At 37.7% G+C, this 17,356-nt stretch overlaps 1 protein-coding gene across 3 annotated transcripts in view; it reads left to right on the top strand.

Annotated features, from left to right (window-relative positions):
- The window catches only part of clocka (clock circadian regulator a), a 33,209-nt gene continuing 15,853 nt past the window's right edge, over window positions 1-17,356 (top strand). For all 3 annotated transcript variants that reach the window (XM_084920546.1, XM_084920547.1, XM_084920545.1), the window contains exons 1-2: window positions 1-117; window positions 7,517-7,601. The gene's annotated coding sequence lies outside the window, so the exon portion shown is untranslated. The remainder of the gene's footprint in view (window positions 118-7,516; window positions 7,602-17,356) is intronic.

Genomic DNA, 17,356 nt, shown 5'->3' with positions numbered 1-17,356 from the left:
GTAGGCTCTCTTGGCACCGTTTCCAGCTCCAGTGAGTCTGCCTGAGCGCTGCGCAGTCAACCGTCTGCAGCGCCACTGGCTGCAGGGATATCCCGATGAAAGAGGAGACTACTCGGGGTAAGTGTCAACTCGCAACCGTTTGGTTCCGCTCCGTATTTGTGTCGCTTTTATCCGCAGCTTCTGTGTATACTATCGACAGACGTAAATGTGTAAACGGAACAGTTTTGCTTCGGCTTCTTTGGTGACAGAGACTGGCCAAAGGCCCGGTGACCCACATTCTTATCTAATGCTGCACGTTAGCTAGCTAGCTTCAGCTGAAAGTGGGTTGACACACATACAGTACATTGTTGCCGACGAGTCAAACGCGCGCTACCTTCTATTATAAAGTCGCGAGTCAGCGACGTACGATACAGACAGGTATGTTGTTTTATCTTCTTCTTCTTCTTTTTAAATCGGGTGTACATATATTCCCAGTGTGTGTCACACGTCTCGGAAAGTGTGTTAAAGTATATAGCTGTTGGTTTGTTGCTGTAATTGGCGTTAGCGAAGCAAGCTAGGTGGCGTTAGCCTCCAGGCAATCAGTACCCGGTGTACCGGCCGGCATCACAGGCAGGAGGAGACGGACGGATACACGAGCTGTACCTGTGTTTGTCGCGTCAAGGTTCAAGCTCAGCTGATTTTTACAAACGCTACCACCGTGAATACCTCATCGGCACATATTTCTATATTTACGCGTCTTTTTTTAAATTTTAATTCAGACGTATGTCTTTTATTCCCCCCTCTGTGTTAATCTTTGTGACTCTTTTCATTTCTCTCAGATTTCGAGCCCTAAATCCGCCCCGGGTGCTCCTTATTCACCTGTTCTAAAATCGATCGCGTCTCATCTTCTGTCAGTCTGGTCCAGAAGTATCTGGACACAGCTGGATCATAGCTTGTAGATGCTAATGAGAAACTGTGTAGTCTCATACGGGTGTCAGCAAAGCTTTACTTGCTGCGTTGCTGACACTGCTGCCTGCAAACTGAACAGTGGAGAGCTGTGGCAGCCCTATGATATAAAAAATAAAGCAAGATTTGTTTTTCTGTAATTAGAAATTTATTTTTACAGTAATTTATTCTGAGCAAGACACCAGTAACCACGCTGTATTTCTGAAATGGTCATTTCAAAGCTAAGGTTCTATCTCAGACTTTTTGTTTTTCTTCCTTTTTTGTTGTCCCAGAATAAAGAGTATTTCTCCTTTTGACACTAATTGGATACACAGAAGACTTTCACTAATCAAAGTTATTTGATTCTGTTTAGTTAAGTTCAGATTTAATAAAACATGACAGATCTGTTTTTGTACAGTACACAAACTGGTGACTAAGATGCCAACCTGGCGTCTTTATACAAAAGATATTGAAATGGTTTATACGCTTCACTTTGTGCACTCTGTTCATTTCGAGAAACACAACTGCAAATCAGTATTTATTATTTGTCATTGTCATAGCTTTTTAATTGTTGGCAAATGGCATAGACTTTCACTTAAGCCTGGAAGCTGAAAAATAACTTTAATTACAATGCTGTCTGTTGTGATTAAGAACAACTAGAACCACTCTTAAGGTTGTGTGTGTTTTTTTTTCTTCTTCCATGCTTACCCTTTATTTTTTTTGCCTGTGGTAATGGGCAGTAAATACGCAATAGTGAGGATTTGATTTCATTGTTAATCATTAAACTAATTAAACTATCAAGTTGGTATCTTCCTTTTTATCATCTTTCTATAGATATATACAAGTAACAGATATATCTATTTGGCATGATATTCATTGACTGATGAGTAACCGTGACTGTAGAGAAGTACTAACCTGCAGCAATTTGGGAGCAGTTTCCCTCTTCCTTTGTTTCTCTTACAACGGAAAATGTTCTAATAATGGTTGGAAAAAAGATGGATCAAAGGCATCTTAGTGTGTGCCTTTGATTACTTTAAATGTGTCTAAATGACTTGTTGTTTTTTGAATTTTTAAGTAAAAAAAAAGGGGTCCAGTATTGGTCAAGCTCTATTAACTGATAAATCTTTGGCAGCTGTGTTTACAGACGGTACAGTCTCTGTGCTCCATTTTTACCCATAAATAGATGTTGAAGCTGTTAGCAGAGCATGGAAAAATACTTTGACACCTTTTTAGTTGCTGGCACTACATTGTGCTGCAGGTAAAAGGAGGAAGCAGAAATTTTCTCTTTCTCCACTTTCTCTCTGCTTTGGTAGATTAGATTTTACTTGTGTTATCTGTTTCTACTTGGCGTCTTAATTTAAGCATCACGTTTTTTCTAGTTTATTCTAAAACCTCAACTGCACATTTACATTTACAGGGAATAAGTGTTTTGTGCGTTAGATGCTGTGGCTATTTGCAATAAAAAGCAGCAGTAGAGCATGGCAGATTTTCTTTAAACGGAGGAGGAGGGGGGACTGGCAACACCGTGAGCTATGACGGAGGTAGAGGAACACATACAGATTATATTATTACCTGCTATGCCTAATAATGTAATTACTGAACGCCTGTCATATCAAGTTTTCCTGATAGAGAGGAGTCTGTGTTGATTCAGTGCAATGTTCTCTGGCAGCTTTCAGCTATTCAGAGGACAGATAAAAGGTAATGGCACTACTCGGGCTTTATATCTATAGTTGATACTGTTAGTCAGCAGATTGGAGTGCTGTGCTGAATTTTGGAAGTTGCATTAGTCAGTTCACATTACAGAGTTTGTGTTTTGCTTGAGTAATCATTGATGCCATGAACTTGGTGCATTTGTTTTGAATGTGAACTACACACTGTATCAAGGATGACTACTATAGCATCATGTCCTCAGGGTCATTTTCCTGTCAAAATCTGTGCTACAGCATCCATCTATAGAATTCAAGCACCAGATTTCCATTCAGAAGACTTTCGTCCAACCCTGTCTTAGTAATATTATGTTTCTTAAGTTCTTAACCATGTCTTTGCTGCATTTTGTCAGACAAACTAATTGCTTTGTTTTCAATCTCTGCCAGAGGATGACTTCTAAAGCCTTTTTCAGATGAATGTCTTGCTTGTTGCTTTAATTTTTTTTTTTCAATGACTACAAATAATTATTGTATGAGAGTTTTGGCTGTTGATGGGTTTTACATCTGAAGTTGTTACTGAAAACAGGAGTTGATAAGTCAGCATTTAACTTGACCTAAAAACCTGAAAAAATTTGACAGGTATTTCCTCTTTTGATGTGAAATGCAATTTCACAATGACTCAGAGGTTTCAATTCTTTTGTAATGAGATAGATCGACTTATCATTACAGCCATTTATTATGCTGATTTCACTAGTAGGGAACCTTACTGCTGTTTTAATAATTTTTGTTGTGTCATTTGGATTGCATTGCCTGTTGAAGTTGTGTAAGATTTTGTTTCTGCTGAAATACAATATCCATCCATTAAGCTATCTATCCATTGAGCCATTTTTCTGCAGTTTATCTGCAGAGGTTTCCCTCTTCCCAGCCAACTCCTTCAGCTAATCTGGGGAAACACAAAGTGTTCCCAGGCCAGCCGAGAGATGTAATCTCTCCAACTTGTCCCGGGTCTACCCTTGGCCCTCCTTGCAGTACGACATGCCCGGAACACCTCACCCAGGCAGCAAAGTCAGATGCCCAAACCACCTAAACTGGTTTCTTTCTCTGTGAAGGAATAGCAGCTCTACACTGATTCCCCCTTGTAAGAACTCCTTACCCTATCTCCAAGCCACCTTTCAAAGAAGACTCATTTCTTCCACTTGTATCCGCAGTCTCATTCCTTTAGTGACTACCCAAAGCTTATAGGGACATAGATAGACCACTAAATCGATAGCTTCAGTTTTACGCTTAGCTCTCGCTTCACCACGACAAACTGGTGCAATGCCACAGTCAGTCTTTTAATCTCCCGCGTCCCTCACTTTGAATAAGACTCCAGGATATTTGAATTTCTCCACTTGGGGCAACAACTTGTCCATAATCCACAGTAGGTTCCTGCCGAGAATGTTTTGGCCCCTAAGGCCTGGCCACTAGATGCTCTCTCTTGAGCTACCTCTCTTGGCTCCAAGGTTGGGCCCCAGTAACCACAGTAATTTCTTTTCACAGGGTACTCGGAATCACTCTTCATTTGTCTCCCCACCCAGGGCCAGTTTGCCTTAGGAGACCCAACCAGGGCTAAAGCCCTTGAAAGTATAGCCCCTGGGATCACAGGGACACAGACACCCCTTCCACTAACATAAGATGTTGATTTATCTCGGAGTGAAATACAGTGGTATTTGTTTAAAAACAAACAAACATTTTAACTGCTAACATTTGATGTTTACATTTGGTAGTTTTAAAAAAGACTGGGGGTCAGTGGAATAATAACAGTCCACCTTTAATAAGAAGACCACATTATAAGATCTAAATAAATTTATCACTGGTTTTTGTAGTAAATAATAATGTATTATAATAAATATGATGCAAATATTCTCAAAATAATTTTTAGACATCAAGATGGTACACTGTTAAACAGTATATTTTTCTTTTGGAGTTTTATTGAAACCAACATATGAATTACCAAATTAATGAATTATGTGTTGGCTCATAATTAGTTTTTCACACAGAGCAGTGGCAAGTGAAATATTAACAAGCTCGTGAAGATTTCTCTTTGCTGTCCCCAAGCCTTTAGAGGACAATGATCTCTGACAGCAGCATTAGTTGCAGAGAAATCCTTTCACCACACAGGATTGTTTGTGTCACACTGACCTTTCACTGAGAGCTGAGAGGATTTTTCCTCTTCATTCACAGACTTTGTCAGCAGTTGTTTCTTTGTGTGACCTAAACACTAGTTCCATTTCTTAGTAAACAATTTATCTCTTTGGCTCAGTATGCGCAGTGATATCGGAGTTATGGGAGCTGACGAGGTGCAGGCGGAGGCTTGTTTGATGTTGAACTTTTGAACTTGTAAAAATGTGTTGCTGAGATAACAACTGCATATCTGTGACAGATATAAGGACTGAACTATATACTTATGTTTTTATTATACTCATTGTTTGTACTTTACCAGAATGGATAATTAGTGAGTAGTAAAAATACAGTGCAGTCTTGCTTATGTTTCACCTTCTTTTTGCTGCTAGTAATCTGTTGGTTTTATTATGATATTATTGTAAGTTAAACATCTTAAATTAAATTTAAATGCAGTAAAATCTTTAAATATACAATACAGAGCAAAGGTAACTTTTTTTGACAGCAAGTAATTCTTGTAAAAATTAAGAAGCTGATCTACATGGAGATTAGGTGCAATTGAAAACTGTCTTAGAATGATGCTACTATGATGAAGAAAAAAATAGGTCAAGTCTACTGGGTTTTCCCTTAAAAGTGACGTTAGTATACCAGCAACTTCACTAATGATTTTGTATTTCTGAAAATGACTCGTTAATTTTTTAGTAAAAGACAAAAGCACAGAGAAATGTGACAAAAACCAAATAGATGATTTGTAAAAAGTTTTTTTTTTGTGTTGGAAAATGTGGAAGTTGATCAGTTGCGTCTTGTGCCAATGTTGCCTAAGCTGAACCCAAGTTTTTACATTGATGCTTCCAAGTCTGTACTTACACATATTTGTATGCTACTGTTTGTTTGAGGTTATGACTGTTTGCTCCCTGTAGGCTGTAAAAGCATCATGATTCTATTTAATGATAAGAAGTCAGTTAAATATAGACGGTAACTAGAACATCCATTCATTATTGCTGAAACAATATTATTACCTGTGGAGTTTTCCACATGTAAAGTAAATTAACATTTGTAATTACCAGCATTAGGTTGGGCGCCAAGCGAGATATTAAACAACTTTTGGCTGCAGCTTCACATTTTCTAGAATATTCTGTTTTGCTCAGTTTCTTTCTGTTTAATTAATGCATTTAAGATTTTTAATAGTTTTTTTTTACCAAGATATTGATTTAATTTCAGGCAAATGTGACAATTTTGTTTACGCTATTTTCTTTTTTTCTTAACTAATGAATTGGAAACTGAAAAATAAAAATAGTTAGTGGATACTTTTCTGTGGACGAGTCCGCACAGTTACAAGAAAATAGACATTCAGGCATAATATGTGACAATAATTATTGTAAGTAAGTAAAGTAAGTAAGTAAAATGTATTTATATAGTTCTTTTCACAGATAAAAATCACAAAGTGCTTTACAACACAAGAAATTGAAATATAAAACAATGTAACAGTAAATAAAACAGCAATGTAAAACAATAAAAACAACATAAGAGGAAATTAATAAAATGCTTTTTTATTTAAAAGAATCAATGGAGTCCGTGCAGCGTAGAGACATGGTCCACAGCCGTGGTGCCACTGCCTGAAAGTGCGCGGTACCACCAGCAGTCTCTGATATAATGACCTTAAAGCTCGAGAAGACGAATGTGGTTTCAGCAGGTCGATAAATATTGGGGAGCTTGACCATGTAGGGCCCTAAAGGTTAGAACTAAAATTTTAAAATGAAACCTAAAACTTACAGGCAACCAGTGAAGGGAGGCTAAAACTAGAGTAATATGAGATCTTCTCTTGGTGCCTGTTAAGAGAGGTGCTGCAGTATTCTGCACAGTCTGAAGACAATTTAAGGCTGATTTGTTAAAACAAATAAAAAGACCATTACAGTACTAAACGGGAGGAAATAAAAGCATAAGGGTCTAGGAAGCTGATATGCTGCCTAATTTTTGAGACCATGTGGCCTGGAGCAATAATTAGAGTTTCAGTTTTATCAGAGTTTAGTTGGAACCGTGGTTAAATTGTCATTTAACCATGGCTGATTTCTGTCAGGCAATTACTTAAATTAAACAATTTCTAAAACTCAGAAATCCTGAAGGAACAGTATAGTTGAATGTCATCAGCATAGAGATGATAGGAGATATTTTTATAGCGCTTAATAATTTGGCCTAGGGGGAATATATAAAGTAGAAAGAGAATTGGACCCAGGACAGATCCCTGAGGTACCCCACACGACAAAATTGTTGATTCTGACGCCACATGATTCATGCAAACAGTAAAAGATCTCTAAGACAAATATGACATAAACCATTTTAAAACAGTAATCCCAAACAAGTTCTTGAGTCTGTTTATCAAGATACTGTGATCTACAGTATCAAAAACAGAGCTGAGATCCAACAGAACCAGAACTGTGTACTCTCCAGAGTCTGCTGCCATCAAGATATCACTACATACTCTAAGTAAGGCCGTTTCAGTGGAATACAATTTACGAGCGTGGTGCTGAAACACACTCGCACACTCCTTCAGCATCACTTTTTCTTACGACGGCACAAACTAACATTCAGGTTAACATATTTTTTTATTTATATTATCTGTAAAGAGACCCTTTCAAAGCTGGTGAATGAAGTGTGTGTCATCTTATTTCTGCAGTGCTGTGGGAGGCTCGTGATGACCCAGATGTTTTAGCTCTGAGTCAGTGATGAGACTCTTTTCTCAAAGCCACCAATTTGTAATTTTAGCTTTTTTTCTTTCTGTTCAACAGGTGAATTCGGACAAGTTTTAACTACAAGTTTTAACTATATTGAGGTGGAGGAGTTGGCGAATTAAGCACCACTCAAAGACAAAAGGTAAGACTTTCTTGGAAATTAGCCACTGAATTTAGCTCTGGGTTGCAGCAGTGGACTGTTTAGAGCTTGTGCATATTCGCCTGGGTTAATTAGGCTGTTTAAAGTCTAATTCATCAGAAGCTATTACAGAGCTATTATTCGTCCATGTTTCAGTAGTGCTCTATTTTTGATTTGCAGTCTGTCATGAAAATGATGAATATGGAAATGAGAATGGTGCTGGCTGAGTCACCAGAGAATTTCAAATAAATTTGTCATGCGACGATGCAAAGTAGTTCAGTTCTTTGACTACATCTTGCTATAACCTTGATTAACTTCAGACAAAAGCTCTATCACTACTGTTGTTATACACACATTGTGTCTCGTTAAGCTCTCTAAAGGTATATTACAAGAGGCCTAGTCTGGATAAATGTAAATGTATAATCTATTGTATGTATTTATCTTTTCCTGCTTAATAGTTAAAACTAAACTGAATCTCTCTTTTTCATATTTTTAATCTGGATTCCTTGTGTTACTCTGTTAAATATTAATTAGATTAGGCTTAAAGTATAGGTTTAACGTGGCCTCAACCCATAATAATTAGCTTTTGTTAAAGACAGCTATGTCCGTGGCTACAGACATAGCTGATTAGATGCCATACTGTGGGGTAAATCAGACCCAAGATGGGTTGTTTAAATAAAAATATCAAAATCAGTAGAGAAGAACCAATGATATTTATTTTTTTTATTGCCACCATTCTTCTTTTATGTCATAACATTATGCACAATGTTTTTCAGCAGTTTGGTGTTAACTCAGAGTCCTTCTAGAAAAATCTAGAAGTCTAGGCATCTTGAAAATGACTCCAGGCAGTTATTTGAAGCTCTTTTGTGAATCAGTAGGAGAGAGCCTGAGTATAATTTTAAAGGTCACTGTGACTTAAAAACTAAAAGTACAGAATCATCACTCAAATGAGATTGAGATTTTTATATTAAAAAACAACAAAAAAAATTGTTTTGGCCCAAATTAATGTGCAAGTTATTCTTCTACAAGACGTGTCCATAGTTTTTGACAACATCATGTTTTTTTTTAACAACTTGATTCAGAGCTCAGTGTCTGTGGATCATCAGACTAGACTGTTATAGAATTGACTAATATATTTTTATTTTTTTGGATTTTGTATTCACCATATCACCTTATGACTCTGGTTATGCCAATGGTGACTGATATAACTTCAAGTACAAATGGGCTAGTAGCCTCCTTCTTTTCTAACTCGCTGTTCTTTTTAGTGCTTGCTGTAATTGTTTCATAAGAATATACATTATACACATTGAAAAAGACTTAATGTGGTGCAGTACATGAGGGAAAAATGTTTTTTTTTTTTCACACATCATTGACATTATTTGACTTTGTCCAGTAACGGCAAGTAAAAAATAATGTTTTATAATTATTTATTCAGTGCGGAAAGGCGTTGGATTTGGGGGTCTTTATAACAAGTGTTATTATTAGGGCTGAAATTCATAGAAATTGTATATCTAACACTATATGTGCTATCACAAGCCATGGTCATGGGATTATTAACTATTATTGCAATTTCCTCTTTAGTTTGTGTGGAGCGAAATTCTTTTATTTTTAGACTTTAAGTCACAACTGATGCTGCAATTATATGGGGAGACTTAAAATACAACTGCACACAGCTTGTTAAAAATATGTATAATCGGTGCAATTCCCATTTCACGTAATGGCGCTAATGGCATACAAGCATTTCCCTTTATTATGGAAGTTTTGCTCAAACAAAAGTGGACAGTAGATGTTTTATAGTTTAGAAGCTGAGGGGTTGTTTAGTTTTAATCAAAATGACAATTTCTTGTTGTTCAAACATTACCTTTTTATGCTAACACTGTTTAATGAAAAATGGTAAAACGTGTAACATCTTCAGAATGATTATTTTCTACCTGTAGTCAAAAGATAATATGGTTTAAAACTAAGACTGGATTTTTGTACATGCATTGCAGAAATGTCCTGTTACATTCAAAGGCTGAGCTAAAAGCAGATATGGCTATCTTTGGCTATCTCTGAAAAGTTCAGTCAATCAATCAATAAATGTAGTCCAGCGTAGTTAATGTCAAAGAACACTGTAGATAGACATGCCCACTGCATCCGCTTTACTTTATTTCTAATGATTAAACAATAGCTCTACTGACGTGTAAGGATGTTTGCTACATTGCATATCTACACAGGTCTTGTTAGACTTTTAGATCCCATGTCACTTGTTTGTGAGTTCTGCATGATGAATGATGTTTAATTTAAGCTTGTGTAGTGGCAGACAACGGAAGAGTGCACTCTTTATCTGAGATTAACTGCAGTCAATAAAGAGAGATTTTGGCCAGAGCAAAGTTGTTTGGGTGTGCCCTGATATATTAATCTGTGGAAAGTAATGTTGCTAAGTCATCTGGAAAAGGACAAGCACATAATCTCAGACAGAGCAGTCAAGTAATATCATTACTTGTGCAGGTTTTCTACTTGTTCAGTTTGCTCAGAGGGCTACTGCTTGTACGGTGGGGATGCAGTGTTGATTCTTATTTAAGTGGTTGTCTTCTTGTGGTCAAATGTTGGTCATATAGGGCTGCAAGTCCACGTTTAATTTTGATTGCTTTCCCCATGCTGCCAGTCGTCCTCCTGAACTCCAGTGACCCACTTGGCGTCAGGATTAGGCCCCTGGCTCAGGCCCTGCTCTTCTGGGAGAGGAGGGCAGCAGTAGTCAAGGGGCCCCTGCCAACCACTGCGGCTTGTGTCTCAAAGATTCCTGTCTGTGGATTAAAAATGCAAAACAAAGACTCCTTTTGTGCTGCTGGGCCTGAGGATGTGTGTGCAGTGAGTGCAAACACAGCTGGCTGCCCTGTGTTTAGTTTGGTTGGTATAACTGTGCAGCAGACTGGTGGGCAATGTTGACAAGCTTGTGCTGTGGATTTTATTGCTTACAGGCCAAATGAGTATGACATTATTAAAACCATCGAATCTTCCACTAGCCACAGGAAAGACTGCTCTGCCTGTAAACTGAGAGAATCACATCATTAATTGCTGTGTGAATGCCACTAGGATGTACAGACCTTGAAGCTGCCTCTCACAGGATGTGTGACTGAGTAATTTATTCACCAAAGTGTTGTTGTTGATTTGTGTGACCTGCTTGGCAGTGAGGCTGTTGCTGTTGCTGCTTGTTAAAACTGCATAATATTATCCTAGATATTTGCTATCACTTATAGCAGAATGAACACCCTCTCTTCCTTATGGCTTTCTAAACCCTGCATTGTGTCTGTTTTGCTGAAAATTGTGTGAGAATAAAGGGTGAAGCTTATAAGCACCACAGGTTTTTAAGTGGTTGACAGACTTTCAAGAAATCTTGTTAAAGCTGTGGTCTGTGCTCCCACACTTGGGATCAATGAGAGTTCACCCATCCCCTGTTCTCAGGTATCGGGGTTTTGACAGATGATGGGGAAAACACAAAGGTTGCTATGAAACCAGAGTTCATCTACTCATGTGATATAAGACCTGCTGGACAGTGTTATCTGTAGTTTGGGTTCAAAGTTTCACAAAATGTCCCTTTTAAACTGTTTTGATGACCTTAACATTATTTAGGGCACTGGGTCATATTTTAGAGTTGAGAAAAACATCTAGAGAGCCATCAAATTAGGTTTCTAACAGGCTGGAAGAATGTTCAAATGAATTGGACTTAAAGTATGAGGATTGTTTGCAAGACTGTCTGGTTTGGTGCACAGACAACTTCCTGGTTGAGTTAAATATTTAGTTTTAAACTGACTGGTATGCAGAATCTTTTGAGATGAGATGAGATTTTTTGATACTGGGTTTTTTTCTGGTTTCTGTTTGTTTGTTGTCGAGTAGTGCCCAGACAATCACGCATGGTTGGGAGAGCAAAGAGGTAGCATTGCTGAAATGGAATCATTGTTACTTTTGACAGCAAACTCTGATTTAGTCTTTTGACTAAATTGATTTGATTTTAATTTTAGTCATAATTAAGGCATCCGTTTTTTTTTAGTCTAGTTTTAGTCAACTAAATATCGTAAGATTATAGCTGAGTTAAATATATAATGTGTAAGTTTTGATAATAAAAGTGATTGATAATCAATCTAATAAAACCAGGAAGTCTTGGCCCAAATATTTGGTGTTAAAAGCGTCATATTCACAGGATAAGTCACTGAAAATAACTGATGGGTTTTCTGATTGTCTTGTCTAGATTACTGATATATTTGTTTTTTATGAATGTAAAAGGCAAAAACTTTTCATTCGCATCTGTCAAGCTGCGCATCTGCAAGCAAGCATAACTGCAGACTTCTTGACTTCTTTGAATGCTTCGAACACAGAATACTGATGAATAACAGCATAACAAAAGGTCTTGTTTTAATAACATTGTGAGCGAGAAAACATTTTCATCCTGACATTTTCATTTTAAATAACCATGACAGGCGGAGCTGTCTGGGGCTTTATTGTGCATCTGTATTAGTAGCTGCTGCTCCAGCCTGCATATGAACAAATGGTTCCTGCTCTCATTAGAGTGGAATATAATCATTATACAGTTATTTAATACTGTCCAGTGTAAACTAGGGATATTCCCTGTGACTAATTTACCAGTTGTGTATTGCTATAGTCACATTAGGCATTCGGAAATTGCGGCATAACCAAAATTATTGCAAACAACCACAGAGACATGTCGCAGGCAATTTGTGCTCACCAGTGCAGACTGACTAAGATTGACTGCAACATTTTGGCAATGAATTGGATGAGAATTAATAATAAAACTTTCACCAGTCTGTCTGATAGTAATTGTAGTCATTCCATGTCAGACTGCAATTGTTGTGATTGAGACAGGTTGCGCTCCACTTAGCGACCTTTGCAGTAGTTTTGTGATTGAAAGCGGGTGCCGAGAGGTTGCTGCACGCTCAGAATCTCTGTGTAGTTGGTGGAAAATATTCAAAGCAATCACCACTGATGATGTTTATTTTATTTATTTAATTTTCTTTCTTGTAGAAGGAGGTTGGTGGACTATTTTTACTCTAGTTTGGTTGAGCCATAAATGAGAGAGAATTATAGAATTTTGGGCTAAAAGTCAAAAAACAAACAAAACAAAATATCCAAACCCGAGGACAGTCTAATTTTTTAAATCAAACAACATCTGTACAAATCATCAGTGTATTTAAGGACCTTAAGTAACATTCTTCAGTTATAAAATTGTGTGCTTTCCTCACTGTTAACATCAACAGACCAGTGCAGAAAGTTAATACAACCACATTACATGCACATAGGAAGAGGCTGTCAGTGATGTAGGGACCAGTGACCACAGAATGTTAGTGAAATTCAAAGACTTTCAGCGACAGCAGGAACAGTAACTTTTAATGACTAGAAGCAGCAAGTTAAAATTTTCTCTGCTCTGAGGGGAAGTGATTGATTTGTTATCTTTCGTGACATGACCACGAAAGGTAACAAAGGATACCACTGACTAACGCATAGGTAACCTTGTAAATACATTACTGGGTTACCGACACAGCTGAAGGCATTAATGCCCACTTGTGACCTACGGTTAGCATTGTGTTTATTGCTCTATATGTGGACAGGGCTTTAGAATAATTTAACTGAGTATTTCTGGTCAGACAAACTGTAGTAATCTAATGTTTTGTTAATTTTTTTTTGTTAATTTCCAAGCTTACTGAGTCATATGTGAAAGCTGCTTTTGCTGTATTCTATCTTCTATCCATTTTTGGATCTTTGGCTCTTTTTCTCTGCTTTCCACGATCCCCTTAACTGAGAAGTAAAAGTGCTCTGCCTCACAAGTAGAATCTGCTTTATTATAGGTTAGGGACAAAAAGTACTGTTTGAATTGCTGCGTAGCCATGTTCACTGCATGAAGACAACAGTGCAGTAATGTTTACAGAACACATGTGTTACTGCACTGCTGCACAGGTGGAACCTGCAGAGTGTTTCACATCCATAGACTCCAGTTCATGACAAAAGGAGTCGCTCGCGGTAGTCTAATAATTCTTAGTGTATGATGGAGAGAGTATCAGCTGCGGAGGAATTCGGCTGAGCTATTTTTACACTGCACGGTGAGGCCGGTTGCTATGGTGTTGCCCATTGGCACAGTTGCTGTGTTGGCATCTCAGCGCCGGGGTGTGGCGGAGTGCGTGACGAGCGGCGCCATAGATCCACTTCAGAGTGACTCATATCCTCAGAGCTCTGGTGCCCTACATCTGAATGCACACACCCACATACAGGCGTTCAACAATGTTGTGTGAGCCACATAAAAATTATGATACATGACTGTCGTCAGTCTGCTCTTTGAGATGTTTTGGTGTGAAAAATGCATATGTGAGTGAGGCTGTTTGGTTGACGTTGTTAAAGCCCGATGAAAAATGCAGCACATCTTCATTGCTTTCTTCCTTGACGTTGGTGCCCGCTGAGGCTTAGGAAACACCAGGAAGCCTTTTCAAATCATGTGATTAAATGAGGAAACGTGAGATGCAGGCAGTTTGACTCCCTCTTCACACCTTTTGTGAAGTATACATGCTGTGGAATACTAAGGATTTGTGTTGACAGAGTGTAGTGTTATTAGTGAGAAGAGGAAGGTGTTGCTTGTGGAGCTGTGATTAAGTTAGATCGGAGGAGGAGGAAAGTAGGTCACTGGGCCAGCAGGTCAGTGAAGCACAGATGACATCACAGTTATACAACGCCTGTTCTCCCAGTTACACAACGTTCGCTCTGTGCTGAAAGCTACTGCTTCAACTACAATGTTTTCTTTCTGTCTTTCATTGTGCTCTAATATAGCCAATTTATTTATGAAATTGTCTTACATCCGATGGCCTGTGTTGCCTTTTCTTTTTTCTTTTTTTCCTTTTTTCCCCCCTAGTCTTAATTTGCAATCCAGTTTAGCTTGTCTGCTTTTAAGATGATGTACAGCCAAAAAGGAAAAGCTCTTTGTGTCTGTTGGTACAAAATCTTTAGATAATGCTCTTTACTACAACTCACCGCTCCCTTTTACAGTGCTGTGCCAATGTGTAGTTGGCCACTTGTGTTGACAAAGGTTTAATCTCAGATAAGACATCCACTCTCTAATGTATTTGTGTGAAAAGCGTCACATGTAGGGTGCAGTAAAATAACACTGCATAGCTGAAAGTCAGTGGGCCATGACAGAACCTACTCCTCCCTCTTACCTTCATTTTTTCCACTGTCCCAACACTAAGGTGCAAACACTTCCAGTGCCAACTTCCTTCCTTATTTTGATTGACTTGACAGCAAGTTTATTCCAACCAATAGAAATCCTTTTTTTAAACCAGTATTGTCATTGCTGACTGAAGTTTCCATTACACACGTACTATACCTACGAGTGTTGCTCGCTAGTTCATATCTCAGTTATTTATGTACTTTAATCAGTTTTAAGTAGACAGTGTTTGCATCTGTTTAAAAATGTTTCAGGCTTCTGAAGTTCTGGCATCACCATATATGATGGTCAAAATAGTTTTTATGTCATTATTTGTAGTCCTAACAGGGCTAACACACAGAGAAAGACAACCATTCGCACTGACATTCACTCCCACATTCACACCTATAGGCAATTTAGACTAATCAATTGACCTATCCCCACAAACTGCATGTCTTTGGACTGTGGGAGGAAGCCGGAGTACCCGGAGGGAACCCACGCAAACACGGGGAGAACATGCAAACTCCACACAGAAAGACCCCGGCCTGATGGTGGAATTGATCTCAGGACCTTCTTGCTGTGCTAACCACCGTGCTGCTAAATAAGATAAAAACTTTAAATGAATGGAAAAAACAAATTACTGAATGAAAAAGTGCACATTGAAGCTCTAGCTCATGATACTCTTTTTACAATGCATTTTCTGAATTGCAACACTTTGATGACTAGATTTCAATGGAATATGAAAAGTAAATAAGACAGAAATATTTTAAATCACATTAAAAAGAACTGTATTTTAATTATGTGAGGTGGCTGATGAATACGTTTTGAAACGTACCATAAATATGCATATTGGATCCAGAGTTATGTTTTTTACCTAATTATTTATTTATTTTTTAGTTTTAATTTTCAATACACTTTAGTTTTAGTTGATTTCAAGGGTGGGTTGATTGCTTGATTCAGTTTAAATATGCAATGCTACCTCTGTGGTGACTCCTTGTGAATAAGGCAACTGCTGAAAGTAGCTTTATTTTTATTGGTTTTTTATTTCCAGTTCATTTCCAGTAGTTTTTATTTTTTTTATTTCAATTAACTGAAGAGCTTTGTTTACTCTAATAATACACCTACACTCACCCATTCTATCGGTGAGTGTAGGTGTAATTCTTCTTTTTGGCTTCACCAAATGTTAACAGGCCTAATTTAAACTCTTTAAATTATGTCTACCAAGATTCATGGGGAAAAACACTGAAGGGATTTTCTCACCAACACAAATAGGCCGTTATGTTGAGAAAGCCTCCCACATAGGTTGTGACGGTAACTGGTTCATGAAGTAAATGGGTCAAATATTTAGGCTAGAGACCCAGCGGGCTTTCTCATTTTAATTCGAAATCTAGTGTACCTGGGCAAGGAGAATAGATAGTAGAGATGGGTGGTAGAAAGAGTATTTCAGTTACTGATGGTTGCATTTGTGGCTTATTTAAATCAAGACAGATTATGGTATATCTGACACTGCAGCACACAAGCAGGCAAATATTTGGTAGTAAGTACCCTAATTTATTTTTATTTTTATTATTTTTATCACTTTTAAAATTACTTCTGTCACCATTTCCATTTTTTTTGGGATGTTGCACTCGAACCAAACCCTACTAGCCAAGGTTTTTACAATGGCCTAAAAAAGTATGTTTGTAGTTAAACCATAACGTGTTTGATTACAGTTATAACTATGACAATCAAACGTCAATTTATAGGTAATTAATTCAAAAATTGTAATCCACAGGATTTTCTTTTTTTTTTCTTTTTTTGTGCAACTGCACATCTATTAATATTTTTTTTTATTTTACTTGTTTGTTTTTGTTGTTTGAGTTTGTTAGTATTTAGAGTCCACTTTCGCCACACTTACTTTAGATTGCTTGGGGGATTTGCAGTTAGCAATGGAGCATATAATCCAGTGTAATTTTATGTAATTGATAACAGCCTCACTGTTTACTGTTCACTCTCTGTGACAGAGCTGTTTGAGGTTACAGCTATTGCAAACCCAACACATTCTGCTGCTGCTTCATTGGCAAAACACACAAAGAATTGCCAAAGAAACTACGCAATGACTATTTGATGTAGTACGAAACTCCACTTGGTTTTATTAAAGTAAAGGGATGTATTACCACATTATACTACACAAAAAGAACAGTCTCATTGATGCTGACCCACTGAAAACACAAAGAAATAAATTGATGAGAACATCAGCACTCACAATTGTTTACTATATGTAATGGTTTTAATATTACATGGCAGCAGAAAGAAACTGACTCATTTCAGCCTTTGGCTTTCCTCGGCGTCTCTGTTGCACATGTAGGATGTGACCCCTATTAAAGCACCACCTTAATATAAGCTGTGGTGGATGCAGGTGATTATAGTCATACATTCAACAGCAACAGCAAAATTCACTGTGCTGATGTGAGTGCTGATATTGTGCTGCCACATCAAGAGTGAGTAACAATTGCAGGTCAACAGTTCTATTCTTGAATTCAGGTAAAGCAGTTTTGCAGGATTCACAGTTCAAACTTAACCTTATCTTATACTG

Source organism: Perissodus microlepis, chromosome 23 (assembly GCF_051167445.1).
Source record: "Perissodus microlepis isolate ML-2025 ecotype Zambia chromosome 23, ASM5116744v1, whole genome shotgun sequence".
In the NCBI taxonomy this organism is placed as follows: Eukaryota; Metazoa; Chordata; class Actinopteri; order Cichliformes; family Cichlidae; genus Perissodus; species Perissodus microlepis.
Note: the sequence above shows the minus strand (reverse complement) of the source record. Positions and strands in the feature narration are given on the sequence as shown.